Source organism: Rosa chinensis, chromosome 7, assembly GCF_002994745.2.
Source record: "Rosa chinensis cultivar Old Blush chromosome 7, RchiOBHm-V2, whole genome shotgun sequence".
NCBI classification, from domain to species: domain Eukaryota; kingdom Viridiplantae; phylum Streptophyta; class Magnoliopsida; order Rosales; family Rosaceae; genus Rosa; species Rosa chinensis.
Window position 1 is genome coordinate 17,719,839 of NC_037094.1, and position 20,925 is coordinate 17,740,763.

The 20,925-nt window shown below is 36.8% G+C and overlaps 1 pseudogene; it reads right to left on the reverse strand.

The window, feature by feature from the left end:
* Window positions 1–13,362: 13,362 nt before the first annotated feature.
* Window positions 13,363–20,347, reverse strand: LOC112179828 (annotated as a pseudogene).
* Window positions 20,348–20,925: the final 578 nt, after the last annotated feature.

The following is a 20,925-nucleotide window of genomic DNA, read 5'->3' on the forward strand; positions in this document are numbered from 1 at the left end:
AGTTTCTATTTTTATAGTTTCTATTTATCATTTTTAGTAAGTTTCCATTTTCGGTAGTTTCTATTTTTCAGTTTAGGAAAGTTTCTATTTTTCTTATTAGTTTCTATTTTCAGGACCTCCGAGCTAAATATGGAAATGAACTCATAAATGGAAAGAGGAGCTTGCGAACACCAAGGGGAGCAAAGATGAAGGTACATTGGAGTAGAAAAATGGAAATGTACTAAAAGATCAATTTTACACATATTCCTACTCCGGCTAGGAGAAACCAAGCCAAGCAAAGAAGAAGGAGCGGCCGCCTGACCAAATGAACTTCAAATGAGCTGAAACCTTCCAGATCCACTCTAGACACCCAAAGGATCATTCTTATGAAGAGTGCCAGAGAAAAATATGAGTGGAAGGCCTTCAAACAATCAGCCCAATTCTCTACAGAAGCAAAACCGGAAAACTGGACCTGTAAGAGGTCCAGCAGCATTTCCGGCCCAACCACATGGCAAGAAATTCTGAAATTTTACCACAGTAATCTACACTCATGGTGGATAATTTCATATGAAGAAGTCGAAGGCATATAATGAAGTCTTGTTGGAGAAATAATTGAAGGAATAAAGGGGAAGAAACTGACTTGAAAACAGTTCAACACCACATATTCATGTTTCCCACCCACATGAAGAAAGCATTTCTTTTTCCTTAGATACATTTTTCTACTCTAAAAGATCATCATCACTTCCACATTTCTTCACCATCATGCTTTGCTTTCATCATTACCTCATCTTTTACATATTTTACAAACCACTCTCATACTCCACTTTCATTATTTTTCTTCATCTCATCATTTCACTCTTCATTTTCCTTAGTAACCAATTGAGTAATGAGATCATCAAAACATCGCCAAGAAATTAAGAATATATTTTTCAATTATCACTCCAAGAAAAAGGGACAAGGCTCAAATATCTCACATGGGCTTTTATGAATCAAAACTCATCCTAACATGCTCATATTCTGTACCAAGGTTACGAAATCCATATCCACTACACATGCATGCATTTTTCATATATCTCAATTAACCAAAGAATACCATTTTAAAAATCATCTCAATTTTGTGATCCTCTTTTAATCATGATTTCAGAGATATAGAATCATCCTAGACAGTTGAAATGGCATTCTAAGACTCAAAAACAAAAACAAAAGTAACCAAAATTTTTTTAAATTTTTGACATTTTTTGAATTTTTTTTTTTGTATTTTTTCAATATATATGACTCAAGATAAAAGTGCAAAACCCTTCCCCCACACTTAAATATTGCATTGTCCTCAATGTAATCAATTAAAAGCATGCAATGAAATAAGTAAGCATAGATAGAAGACATTTACGAAAACAAATCCTAAAATAAAAACAATAGAGAAAAAATGAAAAATAAAAAGAAATAGGGAAAGAGAAAGCAAATCTGATTATATTCTGAATTGGGTTGCCTCCCAAGTAGCGCTTGTATTTTACGTCTTGCAGCCAGACAGTACCTACATTAAATAAAGTTAGTAACTATAATTAATAAAGAAATACAAAATAAAAACAAGTATAACTATTAATTACAAACTACAAGTATAATTAACAAGTATATTGTACATAAGACACAAGTTAAGTACACAAGTGAGTAAAAAAATAACGTGAAAAGTATTTTTACAAGTTTAAAGTGTGAAACAACAAAATAATTTACACGTATAGAGTATTCACAAGTATTTCTTTTATTATACACATTATTGATATCGAATCAAATTCCAAGCGGTAAATTAAGTGGACGTGCGGCCCAAGTATAGTCGCCTAGACACAAACTCCCTTTCAAATCTTTTGGGCAACCTTACTGAAATGGCCAGGTGGGGGAGGACGAACACGAGAGGAAAAATCCATTTTGGCATGAGCTACTCCCACATAGTGGTTTAGGCCCATTTGTAAGCACTTCTGGATTCAAAAACCCGTCATGAACGTTGTCCCCTTCCTAGACACCATTCCACATAGGCTATACTTACTAAGATGAAAAAGTTCATAAGTGTGAAGACAGTTCAACAAGTGTTAATAAAGGCCGCCCTCAACCTTAAGGGACATGAGCTAGGTACCAATAAGGGGTTTAGGCCAATATTAACAAAAGAGACTTCACCTATTCCTCTCAATTTACAACCTACAATTAAAATTCGTGTTCAATAATATAAATAATAATTTAAACTAAGTTTTAAACAATTTATATACAACAAATATATTTACAATAAATGATACAATTTAGCAAGTGACTTTTCAATCCCCGGCAACGGCGCCAAAAATTGACGCGCTTGAAAGCAAGCGCATAATTTAACCCTGAAATATCGTTAGTAGTATAAGCAAATAGGGATCGTTCTATCCGGGGATTGAGGGTACACTTGTAATTGTGAAACAAATAAAGAAAAGTATTATTTACAAAAATAAAATAAAGAATATAAATATATACAATTGTATAAACAAATAAAGAATTAAAATAATAAAGTATTATTTACAAAAATAAAATAAAGAATAGAAATATATACAAGTAACAAAATAAAAAGGGAGGGGGGTTTAAGAATTATAGAATTGAAAATTAAGATAAATAAAATAAAGAAAATGTAAAAACATATATACAAGGGTGGATCGCAAGGAACAAAGATCAAAACCAATTCCATGTAATCAAATTCGATTCAAACCCTATAATTGTTCTTCCAAGTCATGTGAGAGGAGTTGATCATGTGAAACATTCGAAAGCAAATGATTTCCCATATTTTACTTTTCAATGCTAATTAACCTAAGCGAAAGCACCTAGATTAATCCTATCAAACATGCAATCAAGCCCTAGAAAGCTAGTCAATCATGTCATGTTTAACGCATTACACATAGAGAAAGGCTATCAACTCAAGTGTACAACTTAGTATGAAAAAGTCCACCTAATTGCAATCCTCTTTAATTAAATTCGGTCTTTGCACAAAACCTTTACTACTTTGATTCAAGTTTACACAAAACGAAAAGTCGATTTCATGTTCTTAAACCTAGCACCATTCATATCAAAACCCTACGTGTTTGCAACCACATAAGATTAAAATACAAAAGTTATCTATAACGCAAATTTAATTAAACAAACTCACATAAGCAACTTAGAATCACAATTATAGAATTCGAAAACTTTATTTAAACATAGAAATTGGGCTTAAACTTTGCCCTAAACATTATTGTTAACTAGAAACAAGTTCATACGAAATCAAACAAGGAAACCAAAAAGGTTACAAGGAAAAAGGAACGAATTACACCGTGAGTGGAGATGGAGATGGAGAGCTAGATGGTTGGATCTTGAATCTTGGAAGCAAGCCTTCAAGGTGGATGATGGAGGATATGATCTTCACGGCTCCTTCTTCTTCTTCCTCTCCTTGCTTGAAAATGCAGAACTTTGCAACTAGAGAATGGAGAAGGAAAATGGAAAGGAAATGGAGAGACAAAGAAGATGAGATGGATGAAGGAATTGGTATTTTGAGAGTGAGAGGAGAAGTGTATTTATAGCCCAAAAAATGATGAATGGAGGGTGGAGATGAACATAAATGAAGGGCTAGATATGTTAGACAAATTTGTAAAAAATATCTTCCCACTTGTTTATCACTTGTTCAACTTGAATTGATTTTCCTCCTCAAGATTTTCCACTTGCTTGCAACTTTGATTTTCCTCCTCAAGATTTTCCACTTGCTTGCAACTTTGATTTCCACTTGCTTGCAACTTTGATTTTCCTCCTCAAGATTTTCCACTTGGTTGCAACTTTGATTTTCCTCCTCAAGATTTTCCACTTGCTTGGAGGTCCTAAAAATAGAAACTAATAAGAAAAATAGAAACTTTCCTAAAATGAAAAATGGCAACTTACTAAAAATGATAAATAGAAACTATAAAAATAGAAACTTTCTACAAATAGGAACTTTCCCAATCAAAGAATGAAAACTTTCCTAAACAGGGTTTTAATAAGGAAATAACGCAAGAAATGTAGGGAAAAGCAAGTAAAACGTCGCATTAAAATGCTCCTATTTGAGCGCATCAGTTTTTGGCGCCGTTGCCGGGGATTGAAAAATCACTTGCTAAATTGTGTCATTTATTGTATATATTTGTTGTATATAAATTGTTTGAAACTTAGTTTAAATTAACTAGGACATTTTTTTATATTATTGAACATGAATTTTAATTGTAGGTTGTAAATTGAGAGGAATAGGTGAAGTCTCTTTTGTTAATATTGGTCTAAACCCCTTATTGGTACCTAGCTCAGGTCCCTTAAGGTTGAGGGCGGCCTTTATTAACACTTGTTGAACTGTCTTCACACTTATGAACTTTTTCATCTTAGTAAGAAAGCCTATGTGAAATGGTGTCTAGGAAGGGGACAACGTTCATGACGGGTTTTTGAATCCAGAAGTGCTTGCAAATGGGCCTAAACCACTATGTGGGAGTAGCTCATGCCAAAATGGATTTTTCCTCTCGTGTTCGTCCTCCCCCACCTGGCCATTTCAGTAAGGTTGCCCAAACGATTTGAAAGGGAGTTTGTGTCTAGGCGACTATACTTGGGCCGCACGTCCACTTGATTTATCGCTTGGAATTTGATTCGATATCAATAATGTTTATAATAAAAGAAATACTTGTGAATACTCTATAAGTGTAAATTATTTTGTTGTTTCACACTTTAAACTTGTAAAAATACTTATCACGTTTTATACTCACTTGAGTACTTAACTTGTGTCTTATGTACAATATACTTGTTAATTATACTTGTAGTTTGTAATTAATAGTTATACTTGTTTTTATTTTGTATTTATTTGTTAATTATAGTTACTAACTTTATTTAATGTAGGTACCGTCTCGCTGCAAGACGTAAAATACAAGCGCTACTTGGGAGGCAACCCAATTCAGAATATAATCAGATTTGCTTTCTCTTTCCCTATTTCTTTTTATTTTTCAATCTTTCTCTATTGTTTTTATTTTAGGATTTGTTTCGTAAATGTCTTCTATCTATGCTTACTTATTTCATTGCATGCTTTTAATTGATTACATTGAAGATAATGCAATATTTAAGTGTGGGGGAAGAGATTTATATAACTGTCTTTCATTTTGAGTCCTATAAATATATTTGTCTTTCATTTTGAGTCCTATAAATATATTTGTCTTTTATTTTTGAGTCCTATATATATATTTGTCTTTTATTTTTGAGTCCTATATATATATAAAAAAAATAAAAAATAAAAAAAAACTGCATTCATTCAGTCTTATTAAATTCAGCTATTTACAAAAAAAAAAAATTTAAAATTAAAAAAAAAAAATTTATACACTATACTAAGCCATGTCTGCATCTCCGTAGGAGTTGAGGCTGAGCTCAAGGGAAATGCGAGAGCCACCGCCATAACCGCCACCTCCCTCGGAAGTAGTCTTCATGTTGCCCAAGATGTCCTCACCATGCATGGGGAATAGTGGAAGGGTTTCAATCTCCTGGTGATATTCTCCTCGTTGTTCCATGATCGATCCATCAGCACCATAGCCGACACGTGACCCAAAGTTTAGATCAATGGATCTGTCAGTGGATCTGTCATTACTAGTAGAACCAGTGGAACCAAAATTGAGATCAAGAGATCCACCAACCGGAACGTTCCGAAATTCCTTCAACTTCTGCCTCTCACGAGCCTTGAGGTTCTGGAACCAAAAGAAGACGTTTTTGTCCTCGATCTGCCCATACTGTTTCAGATGAAGGCAGATCTCTTGAATCTGCTCTGGAGTTGGGTACTTAAAACCCTTATCATAGTAAAGGCCCTTGAGGATTCTTAGTTGAGGCGGTGTGGGAGCCCACCGGTTATTAGTCCCGGCAGCTTGGTTGTTTCCTCCATCCTCGATTTGTTGCTGGGTCTGTTGCTCCATTAGTTGCAGAGTTCGTGGTTCCATGTTGATGAAGAAAGGATTTGAGTTTCGAAAGAAAGGCTGAAGGGTTGAGAGAGAAAGGCTGGAACTCGGAAGAATTTTCTTTTGGAGTGAATAGTCGCTCCCTCAGAATGCACCTATTTATAGAACGAGTGAGCGGATCTCCACCGTTGGATGGACGATCTCTGAGATTAAATCTACGCGTTGGATTAAAGTCACCCGAAAACACGGAAAAGTTGTTGGTGCGTGGAAGACACGTGGGGGAACCAAACGAATCTCGAGGAGCTGTGACAGACAAGCTACAGCAGAAAGCAGGTTTAATTGCCGTGAATCAAGGAAAAGAAAGGACGAGTGGGGGAATCAAACGAATCTCGAGGATCCGTGACAGACAAGCTATAGCCGAAAGCATGCCATAAATCCAGGAAAAGAAAGGAATATTTACACGTGGGGGAGTTTCTTGGGCCGTGAACTATCATAACTCTTCTCCTTCCCGGAGAAGCTTTGTTAAAACCGTGTGCCTGTTGAGATTTCTACCCTATTTTGTGCTTTACATATACATCCTTTTTTGTCTCCTCCAGATTTTACTAAGGTTTGTCTAAGCGTGCAGTTTCAAATTCCTTCTACTTCCTCATGGCTCGAACCAAGGTAACCCCTCGCAGGGGCGTCAATCAACGCCGTGTTCTCTCTTTGGAAGAAGAAGGTCGTCAAGCGGCCACTAGAGCTGGGCTTACTCGTCCATGGGACCATCGTCCTATCCGTGAGCGTACCCGCAGTCCCCCTCCTCTGCCTCGTCGCTCTCCCAGACTGCATCCCGGAGAGTCTTCTTCCTCACCAGCTACTCGTGCTCCTCGGCCTATGGCCACCCTGGAAAGCTTGTCGGATTCGATTGATGATTTGCGTTCCTCTCTCCGCGATGGTATTATGGTGACAGATTGGAGAGTCAATTGCATGATCGATTACATCTCTGAGATGAACTGCTCTTTGATCCGCTGTCACACTGCAATAAACAAGCTTGCTCAGGAAGTCAATAACTTGCAGAGTTATCCTCCTGGGTTTCCTCGCAAGGACGCTACTGCATCACAACATGAGAACCCTCCTCAGGAGGCTGAAACCAGCAAGAGGGCTGCCACTCGCCCGCATACCGCTCCTCTAAAGGAGTAAATGGAGGTACAAGTCTAGGCTGAAAGACTTTAAACATTAAGCGCTGCATGGGAGGCAACCCATTTCAACCGTATCTGTGGAGGAGCCATCAAACGCAGATTTGCTTTCTTGAACTCTTCCTTCTATTTTATTTTCATGAATTTTAAGTTGTTTTAGGTTTCGTTGTGTTAACTTTCTCTTCTATGCTTGATTTATGCTTTGCATGATTTATATTTGTTTATACATTGAGGACAATGCATGAATTAAGTATGGGGGAAGGGTTATTGCTTTATTGTGTTTTTAGTAGTTAGTATATAAAAAAAAAAATGAAAAATAGTTGATGTTGGATTGTTTTTTTTTGTGTTTATAATTGATGTTGTGATACACTAAGGTATATTGGATTAAACATAGTCTTGAAAAAGGCTAGCTGTTTCAGTCCCATTGCACATCGAGACTCCCTGTTCCCGTACCTAAGTGTTGAAATTAAATTAATTTAAAAAAAAAAAATTTGAAAAATGTCAAAAATTTTAAAAAAATTTTGGTTACTTTTGTTTTTGTTTTTGAGTCTTAGAATGCCCTTTCAACTGTCTAGGATGATTCTATATCTCTGAAATCATGATTAAAAGAGGATCACAAAATTGAGATGATTTTTAAAATGGTATTCTTTGGTTAATTGAGATATATGAAAAAATGCATGCATGTGTAGTGGATATGGATTTCGTAACCTTGGTACAGAATATGAGCATGTTAGGGTGAGTTTTAATTTATAAAAGCCCATGTGAGATATTTGAGCCATGTCCCTTTTTCTTGGAGTGATAATTGAAAAATATATTCTTAATTTCTTGGCGATGTTTTGATGATCTCATTATTCTTTCCTCTTGATTGACTACTTGCCATAGATTAAGTTTGATGGACTAGAGAATGCTAGAATTCACTCTTGTGCTTGTTGAAACGTTATATCAATACATGGCCCTGATTCTGGAAAGGATAGAGGCAACCTAGGAATTACCACCATTGCCAAATAAGCATGTGTCCCTATTTGTGCCCGTCGTGGGACTCCCTTAGATAAACCCCTTTGAGCTTATATTAAGCCTTTTCTTTCATCACCCTTAAATCCTTAACCCTGAACCTTAGTATAGCTACACTCCTACCCTTTGTTCTAAAAACTTAGCGGAGCTATATTTTGGGACTTTACTTGAGGATTTGGCATTGAGAAAGAAGATTGAGAAGAGGTGAAAGTTCAAGTGTGGGGGTAGACTTGTCCATAAAGAAAAAAATATGTGAAAGCCGTGAAAAATGAAAAGAAAAGAAAAAAAAAAAATTGTGTACCGCTAGAAAAGAAAAGAAAGAAAAATGTTTATGGATTTTAGTCCCTCGTACTTAGTGATTTTGGAAGTTTACTTTGAACTGAAGGCCCACTACAGAAAAATTTGGCCTTTGTCCATTCCACAATAGTTCTAGGGAAGTTTACAATGAAGATTTGGCCCAACATGAAGACATTAGGCCCTTTTATGTTACCTCTAGGGAAAGTGACGTTTTTGCAATGCCTTGGTGGATTTCTTGAGGTCTCTACATCTACATGTGCTCTGCTAGATTTTTAGGACACTTTGATAAATCCTTACCCTTCATTTCTTAAAACCTTGAGCCTTGGCCCCATTACAACCCTAAATAAGACCTTCTTGATCCTTAAGATGGGACAGCCTTTGATTTGTGGAGATGAGTTACAAGAGTTGAACCTATGGCTTGGGTCCATCCGTGCAAGTAGTTGATATCCTTCATGAGATCTTTTCAAAAAAAAAATTATATTCACAAAGTGCTTTTCGTTTCTTATATATGTGAGTTATTTGATTGCCTCAAAATATTTTCTCTCACATATAATTGAGTGATTATAAGCTTTTAAGCATTGTCTTGAATTCTGAGAGAAGAAAGAGTGGATATACCTTGTGAGGATATGAATCATACTTGTTCGAAGCATGCTTAACAGAAACCATCACCATTGTCACAACCAAGTCCTACTTGTGTATGTGTGGATTATATGTTTTAATTAACTCTTGAATATCTACATATTGATTCTTGGTTGAGTGCTAATCTTGATGTTGTGAAAGTAGGAGATTTCTGAGACAAAAAGTTGAAGGGCAATAGAGTCATTGTTTTTGTACAGTCTTTAATTTTCGTTGAGTCTTAGTGTGTGTCTTAGTGTGATTTTGCTAAGGGACTAGCAAAAGCTAAGTGTGGGGGAATTTGATAGGAGCATTTTAATGCGACGTTTTACTTGCTTTTCCCTACATTTCTTGCGTTATTTCCTTATTAAAACCCTGTTTAGGAAAGTTTTCATTCTTTGATTGGGAAAGTTCCTATTTGTAGAAAGTTTCTATTTGTATAGTTTCTATTTATCATTTTTAGTAAGTTTCCATTTTCGGTAGTTTCTATTTTTCAGTTTAGGAAAGTTTCTATTTTTCTTATTAGTTTCTATTTTCAGGACCTCCGAGCTAAATATGGAAATGAACTCATAAATGGAAAGAGGAGCTTGCGAACACCAAGGGGAGCAAAGATGAAGGTACATTGGAGTAGAAAAATGGAAATGTACTAAAAGATCAATTTTACACATATTCCTACTCCGGCTAGGAGAAACCAAGCCAAGCAAAGAAGAAGGAGCGGCCGCCTGACCAAATGAACTTCAAATGAGCTGAAACCTTCCAGATCCACTCTAGACACCCAAAGGATCATTCTTATGAAGAGTGCCAGAGAAAAATATGAGTGGAAGGCCTTCAAACAATCAGCCCAATTCTCTACAGAAGCAAAACCGGAAAACTGGACCTGTAAGAGGTCCAGCAGCATTTCCGGCCCAACCACATGGCAAGAAATTCTGAAATTTTACCACAGTAATCTACACTCATGGTGGATAATTTCATATGAAGAAGTCGAAGGCATATAATGAAGTCTTGTTGGAGAAATAATTGAAGGAATAAAGGGGAAGAAACTGACTTGAAAACAGTTCAACACCACATATTCATGTTTCCCACCCACATGAAGAAAGCATTTCTTTTTCCTTAGATACATTTTTCTACTCTAAAAGATCATCATCACTTCCACATTTCTTCACCTTCATGCTTTGCTTTCATCATTACCTCATCTTTTACATATTTTACAAACCACTCTCATACTCCACTTTCATTATTTTTCTTCATCTCATCATTTCACTCTTCTTTTTCCTCCCTATTTAAACACCTTCTCCTCTCACTCTCAATCACCAATTTCTGAATCCATAACACACATTCCTTCATCCATCTCATCTTCTTTGTCTCTCCATTTCCTTTCCATTTTCCTAGACAAATTCCTTCATCCATTCCATCTCCTTGTCTCTCCATTTCCTCTCCATATTTCTTTTCCATTCTCTAGTTTTCTTGTTCTTCATTTTCAAGCCAAGAGAAAGAGAAGCCATGCAATACATCAATTTCCCAACCGCCATCCACCCTTGTGTCGTCCCTAGAAGATTGCTTGCTTTCAAGGATCTTCAAGTTCTTCGTCTCAAGGCTTTATCATTCATCTTTCAAGGTGTATTATATCCTTTCTCTTGTTTTCTTTGTTTGATTTTGTAAAACTATGAATTCTAGTTAACAATAATGTTTAGGGCAAAGTTTAAGCCCAATTTCTATGTTTAAATAAAGTTTTCGAATTCTATAATTGTGATTCTAAGTTGCTTATGTGAGTTTGTTCGATTAAATTTGCTTTACAGAAAACTTTTATATGTTTATCTTATTTGAGTCGACACTTATAGGATTTGCATGTAATTGGTGCTAGGTTTAAGAACATGAAATCGACTTTTCGTTTTGTGTAACTTGAATCAAAAGTAGTAAAGGTTCTGGACAAGAATCGAATTTAATTGAAGAGGATTGCAATTAGGTGGACTTTTCCATAACTAAGTTGTACACTTGAGTTGATAGCCTTTCTCTATGTCTAATGCGTTGAACATGTCATGATTGACTAGCTTTCTAGGGCTTGATTGCATGTTTGATAGGATTAATCTAGGTGCTTTCGCTTAGGTTGATTAGCATTGAAAAGTAAAATATGGGAAATCATTTGCTTTCGAATGTTTCACATGATCAACTCCTCTCTCATGACTTGGAAGAACAATTATAGGGTTTGAATCGAATTTGATTACATGGAATTGATTTTGATCTTTGTTCCTTGCGTTCCACCCTTGTATATATGTTTTTACATTTTCTTTATTTTATTTATCTTAATTTTCAATTCTATAATTCTTAAACCCCCCCCCCCTTTTTATTTTGTTACTTGTATATATTTATTCTTTATTTTATTTTTGTAAATAATACTTTTCTTTATTTGTTTCACAATTACAAGTGTACCCTCAATCCCCGGAATAGAACGATCCCTATTTACTTATACTACTAACGATATTTTCAGGGTTAAATTGTGCGCTTCCCAAAGGCGCATCACAAGACATCGGAATTCATGAGCAATCAAAAATTGAATTTCATCTGGTCGCTATCTACTCTAGCCTAGGTGCACTCCGGGAATGCAAACTAAGGTTCTTGTACTACCATAATTCCAGATATGTAAAATCAAGTTTTTCAAAACGAGAACTTACTCGGACGCTCCCGCGCTGCAAAAGGACTCAATCATGCCAAAACATATATAGAAGAGTTCGAATTACATACATATTCACCGTCTAGAAGTAATTGCAATCAGGTACATCAAATTTCAGTAGAATCGACAATTTCTTTATAAGAACCCTAAACCCCAAATCTGGAAATTAAGGAGGAATGACCGTTTGCAGCAAAACGGTTAGTTTTGGGGTTTGCTGAATTGTGCTTATGCATTTTTGGGCTTAATGGTCAATATCGGGTTTGGCTCATAATAAAAGAAAAGCAGGCTGTATTAGAAAAAGGTTTGGCCCAGTTGCAAAAACCTTTGACTTTAGCCGAATGATCAAAAGCAATACCGCAAGGATTTCATAATTCTTAATCTGGTTTATTATCATGCAATCCCTAAGCTCTGATACCAATTGTTAACTGAAATACTGAAGATCATATTATATTGCACAATTAATAAACACAGCAAGATATATTTTTAACCATTCAAAACAACATACACATATAACATCAACATATAACATATGCCAAACTGTGGCACACACCAGCCTGTAAGGAGAAAGCCATTGCAGCCAAACAAAATCTTCTGAGATCCTCTCGAGTAAGCAAACTTATCTATGGGGCAAGATATTCTGAATGCTCGTCGTTGGGGAGGTCTTAAGGACCTTGTATTTATATTGATCAATCCGATAAAGTCCTTCCCATAAAAGGCTTCTTAATTCTATCAAAACTGTATTACTATAAGTTTATCTGATACTAATTGCTTGGTTTCCAAGCCATTTAGATCTCCTATCATATTTGTGTGACTCACAACACAAATACAATTAAATAAGGATTAGGATTCATATTTGTTCTCTAGTTACTTGTTCTGTAATTAACAATAAGTTTTCACTCTTAATATGAATTATATTAATATTCAAATTCTGTCTTACACAACCTGCCAAATATGAATTTTAAAAATGTCTCCTATTGGTGTAAGGAAAAAGGAGCATTTCCTTCTCTCTCTTTTTGTCAGAAGAAAAGGAAGCATTTCCTATTCCTACAGGGTAAAGGAAATTGTAGGGCACCGACATCCAACGCCTATAGAAGGCTCCTTACATTTTCACGCTCTGCAGTTCTTCCCTGATGCAGTCTTCGAGTCTCGATTTCGTTTACCACATCTTCGTCTCCGAAGTCGCCAGCGATAAAGACTCCGCTGGAGCAGAATCCAGCCGGAAAAGGAAACTCCGAGACGATCGTCAGATGAGCGTCTCGTTTATCTGGAACGTCTTCAAAAAGTGCTACTGCTCTGACGACCGGTCAAGACCGGTAGTCGACCTCGATTTCCGAACGGAAAGATTCAAAGATCTCGAGTACCGGCTGTTCACCGTCGTGGACGAGGACGACATCGGCATCGTTGATGAGATGGTTACCAAAGTTGGCCGTGTCCTTTACGGCGGGGCGAAGTTTGAGGAGGTTGACGAGATGGTGCACCAAATACGACGCGTCGTTGATGGAGCTTTCCGAACAGGATTGCGGCGGGAGAAGCTTGACGTCATGGTCACCGTCAAGAACCAAGTTGGACTGCCGGTTGATGAATATGAAGCAGTGCTTCGGGAGATCCAAGACCAAAGTTAGGGTTAGAGTTCGGCGTTTAGATAGTGGTCAGTGATCACAGTTAGGGATTTAGAGGTTTTATTTTCTTTCTTAAATTGTACAAAATTTCAAGCTCAATTTAATGGTGAATGAAATTTCTCTAGTTCATTACATAGCAAGTTAGCAACATCATTCAAAGAAGGAAAGTTAAAAAGTAATTCAATGAGAATCAGATGGTGAGATTTTCTTGCATGGCCCTGAATGATATTCCCCTCCCATTAATACTACCGATCCCTAGACTCTTCCCTATGTCGCCGAGACTCCCCAGTATGTAGCCACCGACATCTGGAAATGCTGCACAGCTTGGAAGAGGCTCCACCTCGCCAGTTGGACCAACTTTAACCGGATACTTGAGGAGGTGACCCTTCATTTCTGTGACTTCATTGGCTACGTATTGACTCCAGTTCTGCTCACTCAAAGACCTTACCCTTCGGACACATTCAAGACTCTCTGGCTGCTTGAAACATTCTTCGACAAGTCCTATATGCTCTGCCCACAGTGACATTCTATATCCATATACCTGCATTCACACATAGGTTATAGCAAAGCATCACATTAGTTTCTTGTAGCCTGTCATCTAAAGATGACATCCAAGTTATCCGAGGAGCTAAATGCATTATAGTTATTGGCATTCTATAACCATATACCTGCAATCACACATAGGTTATAGCAGATTATCACATTTTTGTAGCCTGTCATTCACAAATGACATTCAAGTCTGTAATCTGAGGACCTAAATGCATTACAGTAATTCATTTTGGTGTTGCAGGGTTAAACTTGCAACGAGAAATCATTATGATACCTTGATACAAACCTAGAAAACTTAGCACCAAACGTACTTTTACTTGAAGAAAAAACAAGATAATTTTCAGACATCTCAAGCATCAGTAAAGAAGAAAGCAATCTCTCAGCTATTGCTTGCTGCTGCTGAACACAAATTCACAATCAATTTTGAACAAAGTTGAATGCTCTAAGCCTCTAATTGGCTATATTTGGTTGAAAATCTTCTGAAGAATGGTATGTAGTTTCATCATGTGCAAGAAACTTTTCTCAGCTATCACAGACACACACACATGTTTTCACTTGTTAGGGATTACCTTTCCATGTGGACTAGAGAGTTTTCTTGTCCAAGTATGATGAGGCTGATAAGCCCCCATTGCTATTTCAGTATCTCGGGGACCTTCCATGGATCGCTGATTGATATTTGCAGATCCTAGTATAACATATTCATCGTCCACTATCATTCCTTTAGAATGAACATAAATCATAAACCGCCGATTCTTCAGGGTGAGTGCCTAGTGAACCAAAGAAACAGTTTTAAGTGTATTAGCTTCTGGAATAGAGAGAAAAATCTGCTCAAGAGAAAAACAAGGTAACATACTTGAGGAGTGTTTGCTTCACTTAAATTATTTGGAGCAGAATTGTCTTCTCCACTTAGTGTCTCACGATTCCCAAGGCAAAAGAAATTCAAATAGTCTTGTGGACAGTACGTGTTTTCAAGTCCAACCTCCTTTAGAGCCTTGTAAATCATTTCATACATCATTTGCATTGTTTTATGCTGCAGTAACAAAAGGTTAACACCAGGTGAAAAATATGCACCCCATAAGGCCAGGAGTTGTGCCACATTATTATTGTGATTGATGACAATCAAACTGAATAATAATCAATACAAATTGCTAAAAAATAAAATTTGATGTACTTATGATAAGTTGAACTAAATTTGGAATATGACACATGCTTCATAAGGACAAAATAGAAATAGCTAGCTACAGAATAGCAAAAACGATTTTTGTTCTGTTCGAGTATAATTAAGCCCAAAAGCTTTTTATGACATGGTGAATTCTAACGAGTCTCAAGCCAAGAACAATTCCTTAAGCTACGTACAATTGGATGTATAAATTGTAACTAATTACCTGCCAAAGGAGAATTCGTTGTAGAGGAACACTTGTCGGATCACCTTCTGGCCACATGGGGATAATAATATACACAGAAAACCTCTCATTTGCTTTGATTTTATTTACAATTTTCAGAGCAATTTCCATTGGTATCAGATTGTTTGCACCTGCAGATAAAGGCATCATTGCTGAGATCTCGAGGATGATAGAAGTAAGCATACTTTATACAAGTATTTAGTATAGTTCGTCTCCTTTTTTCCTTCTTGGAACACTTTAACCAAGAAAGAGTAAAAACATTAACAAAAAATTAAATTCATGCTCAAAGTTGAAGACACCACATCCTGATCCCGAATATACTAAAATGACAATGTTTCTGACCACCAATCCTATTCTCTTGAGCCTAATTAAACCAAACGTTCATCATCTAATCTAAAAGAAGCCATCTGAGCTCATTATATGCATTTCTGAATATAATATATAAAACAACCGACTCTGACTAAGAATTTAGTCTTTGGCTCTGTACTAGTTATAAAACTCAAATCACAAATCAGAACAACGTCATAAGTGAAGAAACCAACAACTTGATGAAAAGTAATGAGGTGTGCATGACACTACATGAAACAAGAAAGAGAACATTGACACGTTTGATGAACCACCTCTAGTTCATTTACCAAATAGCCGGTGCAAAGGTTACAGTTCTCACCTAAATCATTGTATAAGTTCCAATTATATGATGATCCAAGAAAGTACTGGTTCTCTATGTAAATAAAATGTTGAGCTGCACGTATTGCTTTCACATATGCTCATGTCTATCAGCACATTTTTCCCACAAACCAGGTTCTGATACAGCAGACAGAGATGGTGATCTATTAGCATAAAGTATGTGAGATAACTTATCAATGTGCAATCTGAAAACAAAGTTTCTCTTACCACTCTAGTTGCATCTTTGGGGTCTTCAGGGAATCCTTTTGCTGAATTTGAATCAATTGAACGGAATACCTACAATTGTTCATGAATGGTCAACAAATAACTATGCAAATAAAATCAATAAAAAAACCTGGGACAATAGGTGATTGACATCAAGCATACCTGAACATCCCAAGCTTCTTTATCATCCTCACTCAAGCAAGAAACTTCTGTCATCCCAATAAGGTCTGGAATTTTCTCTGTCTTAAGCAATGCATCATCATCACCATCATCTTGTGTTTCTAGTTTATGAAGCCCTCGTACTTTCAGTTTTTGAAGACCTCGTTCTTTTAGTTTGTGAAGACCATGTGGTTTTGAAGCCATCCCCCAACGCTGCTCAAAATTGGTGAGGATGTCATAAGCAGCTGGACCATCAATTTTACTGTGCAAATCATGCCATGGCTCCCTTGGACACCCAATAACGGGTTTCTGTTTATGTTTCAAAAACAAGCGGGTTAAAAGGTGAAAATGAAAAGAAATCTTTATGATTATGTTTATTACTTTAGAGATCCAACATCAAGGTCATCACTCATATTTTCATGAGAAATCTGCTGATCAGCCATTAGATGAGCAAACAGCAAAGATGTATTAGATGCTTCATAAAGGATCGCATAAGGGTGATAAACATTTTGCAAAAAAAAAAAAAAAAAAAACTCCTAGAAAGTTTTCTTCTTCACGTTTTATACAGAGAAGGGATTCTAAATTCTCAAAACTGTATTTTGTGCATATCATCCAGTGATGGATGTACTCAGCATTGAGATACAATGCATGACAAGTAATGTTAAGCATCGAATCCTGGAAACTGCTTAGGTGCTTGTGTGGTTTTCGAAATCAGAAAATTTTCTAGCACTTATTGAGTACAGAAATACATGAGCCTTTGTCTAATTAGACTGCATAACCAAGAACAGAACACTTCTCAGATAAAGAACAGCACATTTGTGCACCACAACATAGTAGAAACTTAATATAATGGTTACCGAGAAAGTGGGGTTATGATTGTCATCCTTGTGCACTGTTTGTAAAGTCCTAAAGATAGGATGCTCTGGAGTATCATAACGTCCCAGACATAAATCAAGGCCTCCAATAAAAGCAATGATCTTTCTTTTATATTGGCCAGCATCAGCATCCACAAGCACAGTTTTCTGATGATGGGTATAGATTATTCCTGCTTCCTATAAAGTGTAAACAAATTCAAATATCGGGCGGTTCAAAGCAAGCACTATTCAGAAATTTATGCATGAGAAGGCAACTAATGAGTTTCTTTTTATGTTAACAGTACAGGGAAAGATAAACCAGATCTGAGTTGCATAACGTACATGTCCCCAGAGTTTTACCAAGTAGTACAGAGACCTAGGACTTGTGCAAAAGAGAAATTTTTCGCACATGCTATCCAGAAAACAAAAAACATAGTAGCACATGTTACTTCACAGACCAACTTAATCTACACCTAAAGCAGGTCAGCCATATGAAAGGTCAGTTCTTACTTCTGAAATCAACAATACTACCCACATGTCAAAATATCTCAACCGAAAAATCTGAATCTTAGTCATCCAAAAGATTGGAGTAGTAATGTTATTCTAGTCTTCAACACAGAGATTTTGCTTTTGACAACAAATACTCTTTATTATATGAGGATAAACATAACAAATGCTCCCTACAACCAAATCAATTTGTAGATGATATGTTGTGGTATGGATCAAATCAATTTGTTAGGAACTTAAGATATGTGAATCAAGTTCATTTGATCCTATTCGGGGGTCACTCAATATTTCTCATTGTTGAATTCTGCATTGGTTGACATTGTATTTAATCCTCCTAGCATACACTTTGTTTTTGAATCAACATCGGGAACTTTGGACTTTCAATATTTTATTTCATTTTCTTCTGGTTTTGCTATACCAGGATCATTTAATACTGTTAGAATGTAAGTTAAGTACATAGATGTTTTAAGCACCACACTGTAAGAAATAAGAACAATGAAAGACTTTCTACCAAACCTGCTTTTTGGCCCAGGTACCCTCTCCAGCAGATCGAGGGCAAAGAAGCACTTGGACTGAAGAGTTTTTGAAGAAACGCCGAAGTTCCTCATCATTGGTATGCATGAGTCCTCCCTACACATCATAGAATCAATGAATATCTGGTGAAATAAGAAATATTGAATGCTGATTTCAGAAGTTACAAATCATTAAGCGACAAACAAACACTCCAATTGATAAAGAAAAGATAAATCTTTTCGTGTATTAAATTAAGCGATACTCAGGTCAGCCGAATGAAATACATAGCCTTTCTGTCACAATACATTACAAGGAAAATAATAGGAAGAAAATACAAACTCCAAAGGAAACATGACTGCAGAATACAAGTACATAAGCATCACTTTGACTTCTATTATAAAACTTTTTTTTTTTTTTGGGTCAAAATTAGCTCATAGCTTCACTCAGTAAAACGTCAAACTCAATTTCACCTTTTCTCTGCTCCTTTGCAGCTAATCAGGACAGCTTTTCCATAGCTATAAGCACAAATCAGTACTAGTTGACCCTAAGACAGCAACTTATCAGATAAGCAAAGGAACATTTTTGATTTTAGACAGACTCAACAATTACCAATAGTAACTTGTTCATTCAAGTAATTAATATACTAAAATAATGTTAGGCTTTACCTTTATAGATCCCATGATATTCCTTGAAGTTGGATCATCCCAAACAAGAAGCAGCACTCTCACACCTTCCTGTGACTTGGTCTTAAGAAGATCCCCTAATGTGCAATCTGATGCACCATGATTATCCCGAACCAATGTAACTTTGTGGCACAATGACCACCCGGTAATGTATATCAAGTGACGGGCCTTACTTATTGCATCAAATATGTCTTGCCAACAATTTCCATGCTCATACTCAAGACCGCCATCAAGCTCAAAATTGGGAAGGCAACCATCAGGAACATGGGCATCTTGATAGAGAGTTACTTTACCGCCTTTCCTAAGAGGAAAGTAAGTACCAGGGACCCCTTGATGATCAGGATCTGAACCTACTCCACAATTGCAAAAGGTCATCTTTTGAATTGAGGTATACTGAATTGATAAGCTCAAAACAACTCCAGGCATACAGATATGACCAGTAGAGTTAAGGATAGGGAAGGTTCCCTCAATTTTTACGCCAGAGTATAATTCTTCAACTGGGATTCCCACAGAACCTATAGTCTGGGATCCCACCACATCAGTATGCTTCACAACAAAATGCACTTCAGAAGCATAGTGCGCAACCGGAACATCAAAATGTTGATTCCAGACAGGGTTCTGACTATTACTAATCACAAAGGTCCTCCCAACTACAGCACCTGATAGTGCAATTGTAACATATGGAGCACTGGTTGTCTTTTTGCTACTTCTTCCAGGCAACTTGGAAATCACACGCCCCATATGCTTATGCAAACCATCCATATCAGGAAGATTCTTGGCCTCCTTGACACATATAACTAGGGACCCGTGTAGCAAAAGCCTCAGGGCTCCACTCTCAAATGGCACAACTTGTTGACCCTGCGCATGGCCAGAGCCTCCAAATGACAACGATTCCTTATATCCAAGATTAGCCATCAAAGAATATCTCTCACCTCTTCAATGAAACAAACTCAGAATCCAATGGAAGGCCAAAACTTTTGGGGTATGTGCAAAAACCCAGTTCACATAGACCCCAAAATATGTTGGTGCTCAACACCAAAGAGAGTAAAGTTGCCAAATGGGCGAACAGATATGGTGGAATTCTGGAAAACCAGAAAGAATTGGCCAAAACAGAAATGATGGGTTTGAGCAGAGGCACCAAAAATGTAATGGGTATTGAATATGTGAAAGATGCTAAGCTTGAAACCATTAATTCATTGAAAGAAAGCAAAAGAAGCCTGTTATTTTCGGAGTTGACTTGCAATAGAAGACGAAGACGAAGGCGAAGACCCAGTAGCAGCATTTTGAAGTATTAGACAGGAAACAAGTGGAAGTAATAAAAAAAAATTCAATGAAAAATATGCAAAGAATATACAACTAGGAAAAGTTTGCTTATCTTTAATCTCCTTTTGGATCGAAGAATGGACCGAGTCCTCTGTAAATAATACCCAGCTGACATAAACAACCCCAGAATTGACACGAAACTGAATCTTGGGTTTGGTTTAGTCAAGGTTGGAAGGAAAAGCAGCTATGGTGAAATTGTACTCGAGATGAAATGGGCGGCGAGGAAGGCAGAGGATTTAGGCGCGTGTTTTTCAGTTTACCACTTCAGCAGAAGTTTTCGAAATCTTTGGACGGACCAGAATGCCCCAACATTCACAAGTCCCTCATTGGTAGGGCTGGCCAATTATACCGATCCAAACCAACCAACCGATTACCACCCGAACCAACAATGTTGGTAACCGACATAGTTGGTTACCGAGATATTGGTACGGTAGTACCGAACCGATTTCAAGATATTGGTACGGTACTGGTACTGATTTTCAAATAAATACGGTATACCGTACCGTATCGTATATTATATATATTATTGATTTATTTTAAATATATTTTATACCTATTGATCTGAACCGTTTATCATTAATAATTTGATTTCAAATCTTATCACAACCGTTGATTAGACTTGAACTGTCCAAACCCTAACTGAGAGTACAGAACCTAATCCAGTTCCCATTCCCTACTCACTCCTCAGCCGCTCAGCCCCTCGACTCCTCGAGGACTCGAACTCTCGAAGGCTTGAGGCTCGAACCGAGCCCTTTCTC